Source organism: Halichoerus grypus, chromosome 3 (genome assembly GCF_964656455.1).
Source record: "Halichoerus grypus chromosome 3, mHalGry1.hap1.1, whole genome shotgun sequence".
NCBI lineage: Eukaryota > Metazoa > Chordata > Mammalia > Carnivora > Phocidae > Halichoerus > Halichoerus grypus.
In genome coordinates, this window is record NC_135714.1 from 178,490,994 (window position 1) to 178,507,502 (window position 16,509).

Sequence of the window (16,509 nt, forward strand, 5' to 3'; positions counted from 1 at the left end):
TTCTGTGTCCAGACAAGAGGCCAATTATAAGCCTGACTGCATCTTGCTTCAGAATTCTTTCATCAGCCTCAAGTAAATCTGTCATTCAGAGTGTGGTTAGGGTACCTGGAAGAAGAGATAATATCTAGGATGACCAAAGGTCCTGGTTTGCTTGGGACTGAGGAGTTTTCTGGATTGACAACTTCAATGCTAAAACTGGACAATCCTGAGCAAACTGGGACCATTGGCACCTTACTTACTACATGGTTCTGTGAATTGCTACGTGCCTGTTTGTTAATAAATGAAGATCCGTGGGTTAGTACTTAGTCTGACACTTGTTGTAATTTTACAAATTACCTGATAAGTTCATTGTGGAAAACCCTGTTTTTATAATGCCTATTCCTAATTGTTGGTGCAACCAGTATCTATTTTTTAAAAACCTAATGGTTTTGTGGCCAAATTGACTTAGGTCAATACAACCGATTGAGAGGGGTGGGAAAAACATATTTTATGTCATACTGGTCTAGATATTTGTGTACCTACATAGTCATATAAATATAAACCTGCATACTCAAACACAAATAAAAACATACCAAAAAAACCTATAATAAGGAATGATACATAAACACCAAGCATAAATTATCTTATGGTCTTGTGGGTAGCAGCCATCAAAACCTTAACTCTTTAATTTATATTATAAAAAGTTTACAAAGGGTGGGAAACTTCAAGGGTCACTCCAAGCAAGGTCTTGAGAGTTGTTCAAAATGAATGAAAACCCCTTCACCTAGGTGATGGGGATTAAGAGTACACTGATCAGGGGCACCTAGGTGGCTCAGTTGGTTAAGCCGCTGCCTTCGGCTCAGGTCATGATCCCCGGGTCCTAGGATTGAGCCCCGTGTCGGGCTCCCTGCTCAGCGGGGAGCCTGCTTCTCCCTCTCCTTCTGCCTGCCTCTCTGCCTACTTGTGCTATCTCTCTGTCAAATAAATAAACAAAATCTTAAAAAAAAAAAGAGTACACTGATCATGATGAGCACTGAGTAATGTATAGGATTGTTGAATCACTACAGTGTACACCTGAAACTAATATAACACTATGTTAACTACACTGGAATTAAAATTAAACATAAAAAAATAAATGACTGAAAACAAAGATAGCAATAACAGTTTGATTTCTTATAACACAAAGAATCTCCCTTTTATATTTAATGTAATAAAAAAATACAGTTTGCTTTGCCTTTTCCCTTAAACAGTGATTATTTGCTTGATTTCAAAACTTTCAAAAGAATTATGGCAATGGCAAAGGCAAAGGCAAATGCTAAAAGAAGTGAGTGAATTTTCCCAAAAGAATGCCACTTACTAGGTGTCATTGGCTGAGCCTTGAAGAACTTGTCATTTTTCACCCTGGACAATTTATGTCCCAATGCAAAGGCATCACTTACTAACAACCTAACTGAATGTCTGCATTTTAATCCAATGTGGCTTGATGTAATCACTCTTAGATGGATTGAAGCTATTCCCAGTGGTCTACAGGGTCCTTTTGTTTGCCTGGATCTTTCACTATTTTATTAGCACAGTATTGAGCATGGAACACTTCAGCCCACAGATGTTGCAGGACTTCAGTTTCAAGGCAAAATTATTACAGAGAAGATATTATGCTAAAGGTTTTACACTGAAAGGCAGAACAGCTGCAGCCACTCCACTTGCAAATTAAAATCCTAGCTGTGAATTTCAACAAATTAGATGAATTTAGCTAATTGTCTCTACAGTTCATTACTGATGAGTCACATACTTAACATATTTCTGGCATTTTCAGACTCTAGGGTATCTCTTTAACAGGTACCTGCTGGGGTCAAACCGTATCTTCAGACTCCTTTGCTAAGCAGGTCATGAAAAGCCCTAGATGGCCTTCCTTCTCACCATGGGGCTTTTTGTCCAGCTACACTATGAAAAGCAAAGTTAACACCCAGATCACTAATCCAGTCTTTTCCTTTTTTTCCCCTTAGGATTATGTGATACATCCCATACCACCATTCCTAGCCTCACCACTAAGTCATCATCTGAATTATTCACATGATCATCTCATTTGTTCAATTCATTTAGGCTTTTAAGACTGAAGGACAAGAGAATTCTATGAGTTTCAAATTCAGCCTCATAGGGCTTGTCATCTCAGAAAAAGCAAGTGGGACAAGAGGTGAAATCAATAACCATCATTCAGTGATTAGTTGGAAAGTTTATTTCAAGGGAGAGAAAATTTGGGCTCTTGGAGGTTTCTCACCCATAGAACAGGAGTTTGTCTATACTTTTAGTATGGGTTTTTGGTGGCAAATCAGGGAAATAACTTTGGATTCTGTGGGAGGATCAAGTGGAGATCTGAAATGAAATGTCGTTCACAACATACTATCTGCTCTTCCATATACACTCCTCAAGAGATTTCTTTTCCCCTTATCAGCTTCCTGGGATGTTCATTTTAATCAGATTTCACTGGATTTTAAATAGGGGATAGGATGTATCACTCCATAAGACTTGTTTGGAGCTTCCCATCCCAGATATGACCCTGTTCGACTTTGGATTTAGCAAGAAAAAAAATGAGCCACCAAGCACACATTTCAGAAAGATCACCTTGTTCTTTATGTTCACAACTCACTAACATATACTAAGTAGAAAAATGAATTCTCCCCCAACCAAATAACTGCTTTTCATTAACTGGGTCAATCAACTCTGGAAAGCTTAGCTAAATTGAGAACTATATAGAAATATAAGGTGGAAGTTCTGAGATCTAATTTAATAACACTCAAATATCTTTTTTTTTAAGTCATCTCTATACCCAACATGGGGCTTGAACTCACAACCTCGAGATCAAGAGTGGCATGCTCTACTGACCGAGCCAGCCAGGTGCCCCTCAAATACCTTTTTGAATGAGCAGAACTGAAGAGTTCAGAGGTTACTCTAACTCTGAGAATGCATTCTTCTCTGACCTTGGCAAGGAGTACTTTCTCTGGGTGATGTCCAAAATACTAACAACTCATGAATTATACTGTACTCAACCACACATCAGCCGGCTGGAAACACCAGTGTGCTGCACACAGCACATTAGCCTTCAGATCAGCCCTGCTGCCTCTGTGGTGGCCTCACTTGGCCTGGGATACAGATAACCTGACTCAGTTTTCACGCTATGATCTGACTCATTGTCACATGTTTATTGTCCCATACAAGAACTGGAGAACACAGCATCTTATCTCCATCCCAAAGGCAGGTGGGGCTAGCTCCCATCTTGGAGGTCCCATGGGCTGAGGTTTTATATGTAAACTGCTATGGATGGTCTGGCTTCCTTTAGAGAATCTGGGATAGAAAGGTTCACCACATTTTTTTTCCCAGAGGTTTCAGAGGTCACTCAGTCTATTTTATAGACTCCCCAAAAGATGGATATTATGACATACCAATTGTTTCTCCAAGTTTGAGGAATCATGAAATATGTCACATCATTCCCCACCATTTCTGAGCCCTGGACCAGCTCCAAATATAAAAGCCATCTTTCTCAGTGACTGTCTTTCTCTGCTAGTGGTGAAGGACTAAGGACAGAGCACCACACTGACTGTACTAAAACATAAGCCACGTCTACCATTCTATTGATACTTTTCCTTTTCCAAAGCAGGGATGTCCCATGGAAGGTAAGTGACCAATCCATCTCATGCTCTGTCCTTTATTCTTAAAAATCTTACTGATTGGCATTAGTTAATACTCTGTTCTGTGTTTGAATGTTACTTTTTCAAAAAAGTGTATTAGAAATAAAAATAAGGGTATCCCCCAGACTCCCATTCCATTTAAAGAAAATCTAATATGCAAAAACTCAACAAATTGGTTTGGGATCTATTATTCAATATTAAAAAGGGTTTCTTTACTTTTCAATAGAGTCTCTACATAAGATATTTTATGTATTCAGCTCAACTAGTGTAATTGTATAAAGGTCCCACTTAAAATAGTGTAATTGTATAAAGGTCCCACTTAAAAATTTTCTATACAGCGCTTAAGGAAAAATGTCTATTATTTATGTTATGATACAACTGGAATGACATTTCTCTGAACTGAATAGCCCAACCGAGCCGCAGTCCAAACAGAATAAAGCAGAAGTAAACTATTTCCTCATTTCTGAATTCAATGCTCTTAGGTTGAATGTGACTTTCCCAGTATCAGGGAAGCACACTGATAAACGTTAAGGAATTTAATGGATTGGCAGGCAATGCAACGGAGGCCAATGAATGGTGACAGAATGGAGGAAAAAGAAAAAAATCTCTTTTTTAGTGTCTCTGAGAAGTGCTCTGGAATCCCGAATACAAGCCTGGGTATACTGATGCCAGAACAATATAGATTAACTCAAGGGAGTTAAAAGAAGAAGAACATATATGGTTAGAAAGTGGGAGAGTGATTTATGGGCAAAGACCCACAGAACTAAATACTGTCCATATAGGTTACTGGAGCAGGAAGCCAAGCTCAGAAGTGACAGCTCAGTAATTGAAGAACACAGGAGGAAGAAGAATATTGTAAGGGGGTAGAAAAAAAGGTTAAGTAGGGGCAGTGGAATGGAATAAAATGCCCTTGTTTGTATATTTAAAAGACCCTCAGAGACAACCTTCTGAATTCCAAATTAGCTGAGTCATCCCAGTGGTCCCTCAAACTTAAAAAGATCAAAATGCCTAGCCATAAACCCCTGAAATGACTGTGTTTGCAGCTCAGAGAGGAAAAAGTAAAAATAAAAATTCTGGTTAGATGTCGAAAATCTTTCCACTTCCAGATGGTGAGAAATATTAGATCATGAAGGAGGTCCCTGAGGGAATTGACAGAAATCACTGTGAAGCTCTTAAAAATCAGACTGCCCAAAGCAACAGAAAATGCAGCAGGGAGAGAAGACCTGTGTTAACCAAGAGATGAAAACAGACACGGTAATATCCATCATCTCTCCCTTCTCCAAACCGCTAGTCCTCCGCATCACTGATGGTGGCACCAACATCTCTCATTTTCTTCCTTCTCACTGGGCAGCCAGTTGCCAGTTGGGTTTCATTTGGTGCATTTTTTGTCAGTTTCGTCCTTCCCATTTACTTTTTACACCACACCACCCTTTACCTCTTAAGGTGACGACTCATAGAAATCCTGAATTCTATCTTTGTCCCTAGCACCTCACCTTCCTACCCATTTTTCATACTGATATCAGATTTATTCTCCTCATGTACAACTTTGATTATGTCACTTCTTTGTTCAAAAAAGCCTTTTTCTTAATAGAAGTATTCCAGCTAATAAATCATAAAGGTATGATAGAGTATCACCACTTTGCAATCCTTAATGAAATAATGTATCTAACATTGCTCATCAACCTAAAATCATTAGATAAAGAGCTAAAAGGAAGCTTAATAATGAAAGTTTCAGGCTGACATCCGAACCCTGATGGGTTTTAGCACGACAAAAAAGAGAGACAAAGTACATCCTGATGGAAGAATACAATTTAACTTATACAGAATCCTTGCCAATAAATCAAAACTGAATCTAACCAAATATCTAGATATAATTACTAGTTTATAGAAAATATAGGGGACAGAGAATGGTATTAAACAAAACTCTGGTGGTGCAATCAGCAAAATATAGACTATGGAAAAATTTAAGGGATCAGTGACCCAGTTTCTTCAACAAATGAAAGGCAAAGAACAAAAAAAGAAATAGAAGATGAATCCATAGATTCAATGAGACTGGAGATATATCAACCAAAGGTAATGTGTGGACCTAGTCTAAATTCTGATCCAAACAAATTACATATAAGACATAATTAGAGGCTTATTAATGACATTTAAATTCTACTAGATACTTGATGATATAGTACCTGGTAAATTATAGGGGCAGAGGTGGGATTCAGGCGGAAGTAGGTGTGGATTTAGATGAGAGAAAGTGACATGACAATTGCTAAAGCTCAGTAGTGATATGTGGATTTCATTATACTATCTTTTCCATACATATATATTTTTTCCATATATGTATTTTCCATATATATATATATATATATATATATGTTTTTGAAATATTCTACAATAAAAAACTTAAAAAAAAATCAACTGACAAAGAAATTTGGGACGCCAATTCTGTTGCACCAAGATAACCAAGGGGACTCGCTGGCAGAATCAAATAAAATGCATTCCTGGAGAAGCGGGCTATTTAAGCATGGAAATTGGATCTTTGTTTTTCTTTTTTGCTCCTTCCATTTGGCAAGAGTTTTAAGTTTGCTGACTCTCCATGTTTTCTCCCCATTTTCTATTAATTTTGTGGTTGTGTTTTTTTCTCTACCATATGCAGCTCATAAGTTATTCAATATTTGGTGGCAGCAATGATTGGGAATTTGGTTTTATGGTCTGGCCATTTGATGATTTCTGTTGGATGGATGATATAGATCTTTTTGCTATTAGATGAGAAACAACATAGACTCCAATCTGTTAGTCAACTGACTGTTTTTGAGTTCAAATCAATTAAGAATTTTGTGGCCACTGAGGAAGAGAAAAACTCTGGACAGTGAATTTTTGAGTTTCTGTGTTGACTTTGACCTATACTGGTTATTATAAGCTCTCTTTATGTGTGTATGTCTGTAATTCAAGAAGACTTTTAATTCTTGTTGTTGAGTATGAAATATTTTCCTACCTCCAAAGGGTTTAATAAATTAGATTATAATGTATCTTGAATTAAAGGAGCTCTGTTACTATTGATTCATAGAGGCAATATTTTCAAAATACTCAGAAAATGCAGAAATTGATCTTATAAATTTAAAATATGTGGGACTTTTAAGAAAAAATTTCTTACAGAAACCACCAGCTCAAAAATATTTTTATATAAGAATATAAGTTCACACAACAAAGATGAATCCTTGGTTTCACAATTCAGGTTTAAGAAAGAAAAAAATTCAGCTATAAATTTGGGCTTTTCCCAAATTTTATCAGCATTAAATGCAAGAGAATATTTTTTTTTTTTGTAAAATTAAAGTTTGTCTTCTCATGAAGAAACTAGTTAAGCTTAATGTTCTAAATATTTTATATTGGATTATTTATCAGGAAAAAGCTAATACTATATAATACTGAAGACTATGAAAATGTTAGTGTTCAATTAATTTGAGTCTTCATTCTGAAACTTTTTTTTATCATCAGTAATCATATTTATAGTGTATCCGCTTGAACATAATATCCAAGACCCTTAGATAACATGAAGCTTTAGACTAATATTAAATTAATGAATACTCACTGGACACCCAGATAATTTTAAGTGTGACTAAATTTTAAAGCATAGATAGTAAACATTATTGTAGTGTATATACTTTGCCTCTGTGTTTACATGCTGGGGAACACCCCTATCTTTGGGTCACATTAATAAAAATGTTTAGTTTTTCCACTGTAGGAAATATGTAGAAGGGAAGTGATTGGCTGTGAAATGTGTGTTATGTGTATTCATGAGTTTTGCTAGTTTGCAAAAATGCTTATATATGACAGATTTTAGTTACTTATTTTCTAATTTTCCCTGTGAAATAGAAGTTAGTTACTTTGATACTATACTGAGAACAATGGTGGAGAAGTATGCATATGTAGGCAAAGTAATGAACTGTGTTTTTGTTTATCAAGATAAAATGAGGTTCTTTTTTTTTTTAAGGTGTCTGGTTGTTCCAGAATTCAAAACCTGAAGAGGACAGTAAAAGACAAACACTACATGGATGCAGAAAGGTGTAGAAAATTTGTAGAAAAGATACTTTTATTTCCCTTGGTTTATAATGTCAGTCTGAAAAGAAGCAATAAAATGTCCTAAACATTTTTATGAAAGTTGAAAGTTGGGTGGGTATTGATGGGTTTATCCATAAGGAAAATTTTCTGTGTATTCTTTACTGCCAAATATTATGCTCATGAAAAACTGGAATTTGATTTTCTATCTGTTAAAATGATAACTTTATTTTAGAGCTCTTAACAAGAAGTTATTCTTTACTTTTTTGTGTGATCTGCCCAGAAGAAATAGACTCCATATCTTACCATGTAGTCTCCTTTGAACATTTTTTATAAAAATTATTGTAAGATGAGTTTTATCTAAGTTTTCTGCTCTTGTCTAGTTTTCATATTTACATATCTTTGAGTCATGACCCAGTATCACCAAACCAAATACTCATTAAATAGAAAAGAATAAATAAAAACAAGAAAAAAATGATGAATTAGGAAATATAAGGAGAAAAAGCAACAGAAGTGGGAGGAGGAGTCATTTTTTTTCTCTCTCTCATTTACATAGGAAGCTATAATTAGTAGCTTTGGAAAGAAATATTATAAAGAAAAATAATTATTGCATACGAAGTGAACCAACTTATGTTTTGAAAGAGTTTAAAAGCAATAACAGGCGGGACACCTGGGTGGCTCAGTAGATTAAATGTCTGCCTTCAGCTCAGGTCCTGATCCCAGGACGCTGGGATCTGGGATGGCAAGTCCTGCATGGGGCTCCTTGCTCAGCAGGGAGCCTGCTTCTCCCTCTGCCTGCAGATCTCCCTGCTTGTGTTCTCTCTCTCTCTCTGACAAATAAATAAAAACTTAAAAAAAAAAACCAATAATAGGCAATGATACTATACAGTCCTTCATTTTTTAGTCAATATGTATGGTAAAGCATCTTTTCCAAACATTTATCCATGCTTGCGGAGAGTCAAGAGAAAAGGCTGCATACATAGTTACCCCCATGTACAATCATCAACATTATATGGCATTAACGTAATGTCAACAACTTCTGCATAATAGTCTGTGCCACCGAGTTTCCTGATGCAAATTTCTTTATAGAAAAATAAAGAAATGAAAAAGAACCCAATATTTTCATGGTGATTAAATCAACCTTATACCAAATCTCTAAAACAAATCCATCAAGCTAGTTGGATGGAATATGGTAGGTCAATGTCATGGCCACTATTAAAAATATTTGATAAATACAAGTTTTTTCACAGTAATGTATTACATACTTGCCATACTAAGCTCCTGTAATGACACATAAAGAACAAACCAGGGTGTTTTGAGACTTTGAAGATTCTCTTCAACTACTCAATTTTATAGAAAAGAAAAATGAGGGACAAAAAAATTAGGTGACTTATGTAAGGCTACATAGCTAGTTTTTAATAAACTCCAGCGCACTGTTCATTCTATCTAGTCAAACATGGCAGTGGGATCTATGTCAGTTTTTGGAGACTTAGTCCAACTGTTTTATTTTTTCTCTTTAGAAATTAAAAAGACATCATAGACAAAATGACATGAATTGCAATCACCTCTCATACTACAGAATTAGCAATACTTTTTTCATATTTACTTCTAGTCTACTTATCTTTAATATAATTAAACCTTACTGAAAGAAAGGCCTTTTAAATATCCTCCCAAGTGCTACTTGTTTCCCCTTCTCCTGAGGGTAACCAGTGTGCTGGGTTTGAGATGTAACTTTCTAGTCCAGTGCTGTCCACTAGAAATATAACATGAGCCAAATGTGTAATTTTAAATGTCTATAAGCCATATTTTAAAAAAGAAAAGAAACCAAATCACCCCACACACACAAAAAGTGGAATTTTAATAATATATTTTATTACCCAATATATCCCAAATATCATTTCAATAGGAAATCAACATAAAACAATGTTAATGTGCTACTTTAACTCCCTTTTTTTAATCATAAATCTTCAAAACCAGTGTGAAGTTTATACTTATAGCCCACCTCAATTCAGATTAGTGGCATTCCAAGTGTTGGCTTGCTATCTATGGTTAGTGGCTAGGAGTTGGCTAGTCCAGCTCTCATCCATTTTAAATTGGTTTCTCATTTATATGTGTGTGTGTATATATATATATATATATATATACACACACACACACACATTCACTATACATAGTATTGTTTCTGAATTATGAGTTTAAATTTATATAGGTTATATGCTGCTGGTATCATTCTCTACTTTTCTTTAACATAATAAATTTAAGATCTATTTGTGATGTATGTAAATCAAATTAATATATTTAAACTGCCATGCTGTGTCCTACTATGTGAATATAAAACATTTTATTTATTTATTGCCCCACTGACATACATTTAGGTTGTTTTCAACCTTTTAATTCTTATGGATAAATACCCAATGAACATCACTCTACTTGTTCACAACCTCCTAATTTTGCTAAGACAGAAATGTTGAGGGAAATTCGGCAACTTCCCCAATGTCACAAAGGGATATGACCACATATTTCTGACCCAAAGGAAATTACAGGATAAGAGATTTTCACTGGGAGGTATTGTAATCAAAATCACTCGAGTAATGTTTCTAAATCATACAACTCTGCCTCCTCACACCTATCCTAACCCCTAAACCTCCATACCAGTTTAGCTCTACTAGAAGATGAGGTGGTGATAGTATTGAACTTTATCTGAGCCCTGGGGTTTGAAGGTCAAGAAATCTCCCCATTCCTTTATATTCTGGGAAATGGCTAACCACAAAGGACCATGCTGCCTTTGCATATTCCAAGATAAGAATGTCGTGACTTGTGAATCCTGTAAGACTTACTGTCCCTCTTTCCTCCTGATTCCTTCATTTAGTTGCCACTATAAAACCTCACATTTTCTCACAGATTTTCTTTTCATCTTCGAGACGTTCCTCATTAAAGATATTTATCTCTATTGCAATAGACTGAAAAAAAATCATCTCCTTAATTTATAGTACATTTGTCTTTCATAGTTTGAGTGCCATGACCTTGGACAATCTTGCACCCTGTTTTCATATCCCCATTTGCTTCACCCAGGATAAGAGGCCAATGAGTCTGACTCCTCATGCGTTGCTCTGCATCGTTGTCCATTGGCAGTATGCCAAGGATTTGATTTAATTCCTTTTGAGTATTCAGTTGATTTCTGGTTCTGGCTTCTTTGGTTTCATGTTTTGCCCATTTGGTGAACTCTATAAACAGATCAATGGTTGATAGAGATCTCTCTCTGGGGTGAGAGACAACAATAATCTGGTTTGTTAGCCTTTTATGTTTGTCTACCTGTCTCTATAGAGCTCAAGTAAATTAAAGATTCATACCCACTGTGAAGAAAACAGCTCTTTGATATGAACTAGTGAGTTTTGTAATTATGCGCTTGTGCTTGACTCATGGCTGAAATTTTAGAATTGAAGCTATAAGGTATCTCTAAGCCTGCATGATTATGTATCTGTAATTCAGAAAGGCTTTTACCTCTCATTGTGTGATGTGTAATACTTCTCTACCTAAAGATGGTATTACTAAATCAGATTATAAAATTTCTTAAATGAGCTCTATTCTGATGGCTTAACACTAAGTTAGCACTTATGTAAATTGAATATTCCTAATATTCCCAGAAATTAAGGAAATTGAGTCTCAGATACCTGAATGTGCTAGACTTAAAAATTATCTTTATAGAAAACAACTTGGATATGCTTTAGGAATTTAAGTTCACATAATTTAGATAAAGCTTTGGCAAACAAGACCCATTTAATACTTTTCATTTAATAAAAACAGCCATGTCTTCTCTGATTACGGTTAAGAATAATATATACATACATTTTTGTTCTACTTGGAAATGTTCTGCATGAACTCACACAGGTTTACTGATTGATTAAGCCAGTATCACTAATGTTTAAGATGATTAATGTTTAAAATATGAAAAATGTTAATTTGTGTTTAACCAAATAAAGTCATTATAATAACAAACTTTAACAGTAATTATGTTTTATAGTATGTCAGTGAGAAGATAATTTCTAAGATCTCTAGGACACTTTAAACCCTAGAGTTATACTAAATTGAGTTAACTAATAGATATTAATTGAATGCCCAAATCATTTCAAAGTAAGATGGAATACTGAAACATTAATACATAGGCATAATTTTAAGTTTATGTACTTTTTACCTTTCATCTTATGTGTTACAGAGGGACTGTACATTTGGGTTTGTCAATGAACATGTTCATTTTTACCACTTTGAGAAGTTGTATTATAAGGATGTGTTTGGCTGTGAGAAGCTGTGGGATGTATATTCATGAGCTCAGCTCATCTGCTGAAAAGTATTGGCGTGTGACAGACAGTTCACAGCTATCCGCCTCCTAGTTTTCTCTGTGAAATAGAAGTTACAGAGGTTAAATAATATGTGAGTGAGACTCTAACAGGAACGGAGCAGCAGGACGGTATAACTTCGTGTGCAAGGTGTGCGGGACGTGTTTCTGTTAAAGAAAAAGAGAGTGATTTTGTTCTAGGGTAAAATGACTGGGTATTATCTTATGGGACAAAACCAGAATGGATAGAATGTTCATGGAAAGGAAACTATTCACCGTCATCAAAGCTAGCTAAGGTTTGATGGGTTTATTCATAAGATTTTCAAAAAAGATCTTATGTTTACATTTGTCTGCTTTACTGAAAGATTATTGTAAGGCTTTTTTTTTTTTTTTTTTTAAACTGAGTAATCTTATAGAATGAAGGAGAATGATAGTCTTCTTGAACAAAAAGGGGAACTGATAACAAACTTTAGTCCTCCTCCCCTTTGTGTTCTGGGAAATAGCTGACCACAAAGGACCACCCTGCCTTCCCCTGTTCCAAGATAAGAATAGCCTCCACCCTCTTCTCTAATCCTGTAAGACTCACTGTCCTTCCTCATGACTCTTGTTTACCTGCCTCTGTAAACCCCAGCTTTTCTCCCTCTTCTTTGAGACAATCTTTATTAATGAATGGTCTCCCTAGTGCAATAAATAGTCTGAATAAAACTATCTCCTTAATCATCCAGTGCCTTTTGCCTTTCACAGGGCTACAATCCTTAAATTAAGTGACCTTGGCAAATTAATAAATGTAACAAGCAATTCATGTTTTTTAAAAAAAATGACAAAATGATCTATTTTGTGATGACTTTTATGGAAATGAGCCTTAGAGAAAGATTTGAAGGTGAGGAAGGGAAGAGGAAGTTTAGCCTATTGACAGCAGCCCCAAGAAAACCAAAACGCTCCTCCATATGCACCACCCCCAGGGGAGATCAGAAATAGTCAGAAACAAGGAAATTATTACTGAATTTCCAATGCCAAGTCAGACATTTTTGAAAATAGCTGAAATAGTAGCCCTCAATGCAAGTTCTTCTACTGTAGGAGCCGGAATTTTTGATAGAGGTTTATTAAGCTTCAAAGGGCTAACAGCCAGGAAGGACACATAGCAGACCCTTTATGTCATGAACCACAGAGAAAGGACTTACGAGTAATGATCAAAGAGCAGTTTCCTACCCCCAAGGTACAGGGGTTCATCCAAAGTAGGAAGGAAGAATCAGGGGGTCAGGAATAATTGGTTGGTACCTTAGAATGAATCCACAGTTGAAGATGGATTATGTAAACATTGATAGAAATCCTAGGTCCTAGAAGAGAAAACACATTGCCTGGCCTACTAGGGTATAGCCTGAGGAACTGAAGGCCTCAGAGAAGAGCTCCAAGTCCAGTGGAAGCTGAGGGAGGTATTTGGGAATTAGGGGATTGATGTGAGCATCCCAATGTGGGGTGGAAAAATCAGTGATGCTAAGAATTCCCGAGCCCCCGAAGAGGAGAACAGAAGTGCTAATCAATTATCTTTTCTGTTGGGTTGAGGTGATGCAGAATGTCCTCTGGCATCCAGGCCAGGGTCTCAGATAACTACAGCAGATGTGGCAGGACCAGAAATGGATTACCAAGACCACGTGAGACACACCACACTTCAGTGATGGTCAAAGAGGACAGAGTGTAGCACGTGGGCCAGACAGCAATCATCTGATCCCAGGACAATAAGTCAGAATAAGTCAGCCATCTTGACATTCACATAACATTAGAGAAAGGCAGCAAAGTAGAGAAATTTGTGGATTGAGTCAACAGACACAGAAAGATATAGTTTTTAACTGGAAGTGAAATAATGACTTTGAATTGATATGATGAAGTTTTTGCTTACCTAATGGAAATGGGTACTTACAAGCGACATTAAGTTCAGTTTAAAAAAAAATCACATCTTTGCACACCTGCATCTATGAATGTAAAATGTTATTATCTACTGCGAATTATAGATGAGTGAAACAAGCCAAGAAACAGGAAAGAGAGATTGTATTCGATTGAAATAAGATTGATCACAGAATGACTATCAGAGCTTTCTAGAACCTGATCCCAGGCAAAGGCCAAGGACAAAGGAATCTGATTTTAAGAAACAGCATGATACAAGGTTCATAGAACTCTTCTCTAGGATAAAAAGCATAGAAGAAAATGACGGCAGATTCTCTACATCTGAGTAGAGAATATTTCTTTTTCTCGGACTCCAAGATCACCAGACATATGTTGTGCCTTCCTTGGTAGATGATCTAACTAAAAGGGTTATTCTAAGTGTAGGGTTGGCATTTCCTACATATTGTATTCAAACAATCTGGACATCTGGACAACTGTAGTTCCATAGATATGAGTGTATTTGTAGGGAAAATGTGACTGAATATTTGAAATTCAGTATAATCCTTGAAAGTCCAGGCTGTCCAGTTACTAGACTCACACAGATAACAGATCACAGCTCTCTGGCCAAATACTCCTCCCTCTCAACATAAATAAAAGAGCAATCTGGCTTACAGACTGTCCCCTGGATTCCTGGTTTTCATGAATTAGTTCACTGAAATTAGTCATCCTTAGATTTTTTGTGTAAGTTGGAAGATAGATTGGTTTGGTTTGGTTTTAGACTATCTGAAACACACATGCACGCACGGTGCCCCATATATAGTGATGGCTTCACCTCAAGCTCCTCGTGTTCTCTGGATCTTGATCTATTGGTATACCTACTCTCAGAAAAATTTTTCACACTGAAATGAAACTACTAACAGTTTGAAATGCATATCTCTTAGAGAAGGAGCAACTCTTAACAACATCAAAATCTGAACCTGAGGAAAAAAATGCTAATAATGACAGAGCAGGCTGCATCCAAGTGGATGAGAGAAATATCTGGGGACTACAACCTTTACCGGACCCGCCTAAAATCATACTACCTAATTGGTAACCTCATCTATGTATAACTTGGCCCTGATGGGACCAACAAACATTTGTCTGGTTAAGTATCAAAGTTAAGCTTTTGGGGAATGAAGATAAAAGGATAGTGCATTTCCCAATGTTTATAGCAGCAATGTCCACAATAGCCAGACTGTGGAAAGAGCCAAGATGTCCATCGACAGATGAATGGATAAAGAAGAGGTGGTATATATATACAATGGAATATTATGCAGCCATCAAAAGGAATGAGATCTTGCCATTTGCAATGATGTGGATGGAACTGGAGGGTATTATGCTGAGCGAAAATAAGTCAATCAGAGAAAGACATGTATCATATGACCTCACTGATATGAGGAATTCTTAATCTCAGGAAACAAACTGAGGGTTGCTGGAGTGGTGGGGGGTGGGAGGGATGGGGTGGCTGGGTGGTAGACATTGGGGAGGGTATGTGCTATGGTGAGCGCTGTGATTTGTGCAAGACTGTTGAATCACAGATTTGTACCTCTGAAACAAATAATGCAATATATGTTAAGAAAAAAAAAGAAGAAGAAGAAGAAGATAGCAGGAGGGGAAGAATGAAGGGATGGAAATCAGAGGGAGAGACGAACCGTGAGAGACTATGGACTCTGAAAAACAAACTGAGGGTTCTAGAGGGGAGGGGTGTGGGGGGACGGGTTGGCCTGGTGGTGGGTATTAAGGAGGGCGCATTCTGCATGGAGCACTGGGTGTTATGCACAAACAATGAATCATGGAACACTACATCAAAAACTAATGAGGTAATGTATGGTGATTAACATAACATAATAATAATAAAAAAAAGAATAGTGCATTTGATGGAAGTTTGGAAATACATACTATAGGGTATATTATATAGTCAACTGGTATTCATGATTATTTCCTAAACAGAAACAGAACTTTAAGGAATAGCTCTTTATGTAAAAAACAAGATAGATTGCAAGGAACAGGGGTTGAAGGCAGACAACCTAATTGTAGCATGTCTTCTAATGGTGCATCTAAAAATCTGTTCATAGACTCCCCATGAATCAAGTTTCTCAAGGCAAGCAAGACTGGTTCTTCCTAACATAAAATTCTGTTCCTGTATTTTCTTGCCTAATGATGGCTTAGCTACAAGTATACAAGCTTCTGTGAGAATCTTGATGTGAACAACTTACATTTCATTGAAAGAGGAAAACAATCTCACTGCTTCAGCAACAACTGTGGCGACATAAGACAATACAGCAACAACCCTGGTCCTTTCCCAATGGGACAAACACAAGCAGACCAAGTCCAATATGCAGTCTCCTGGCAGGAGCTCTCACGGATTAGGGAGACAGGCACATCCTCTGATCAGAACATGATGCTAGCACCTGCATCACTTTGCTCTGAGCCTTCTGCCCTTCTTCTTCTTCTTTCTCTTTTTAAAATTACTTCAGGAGCCCTGTTCCATTAAAATCCACTCAATCTGAGCAACCTCTGACAAAGATGTATAGGCCCCTCATG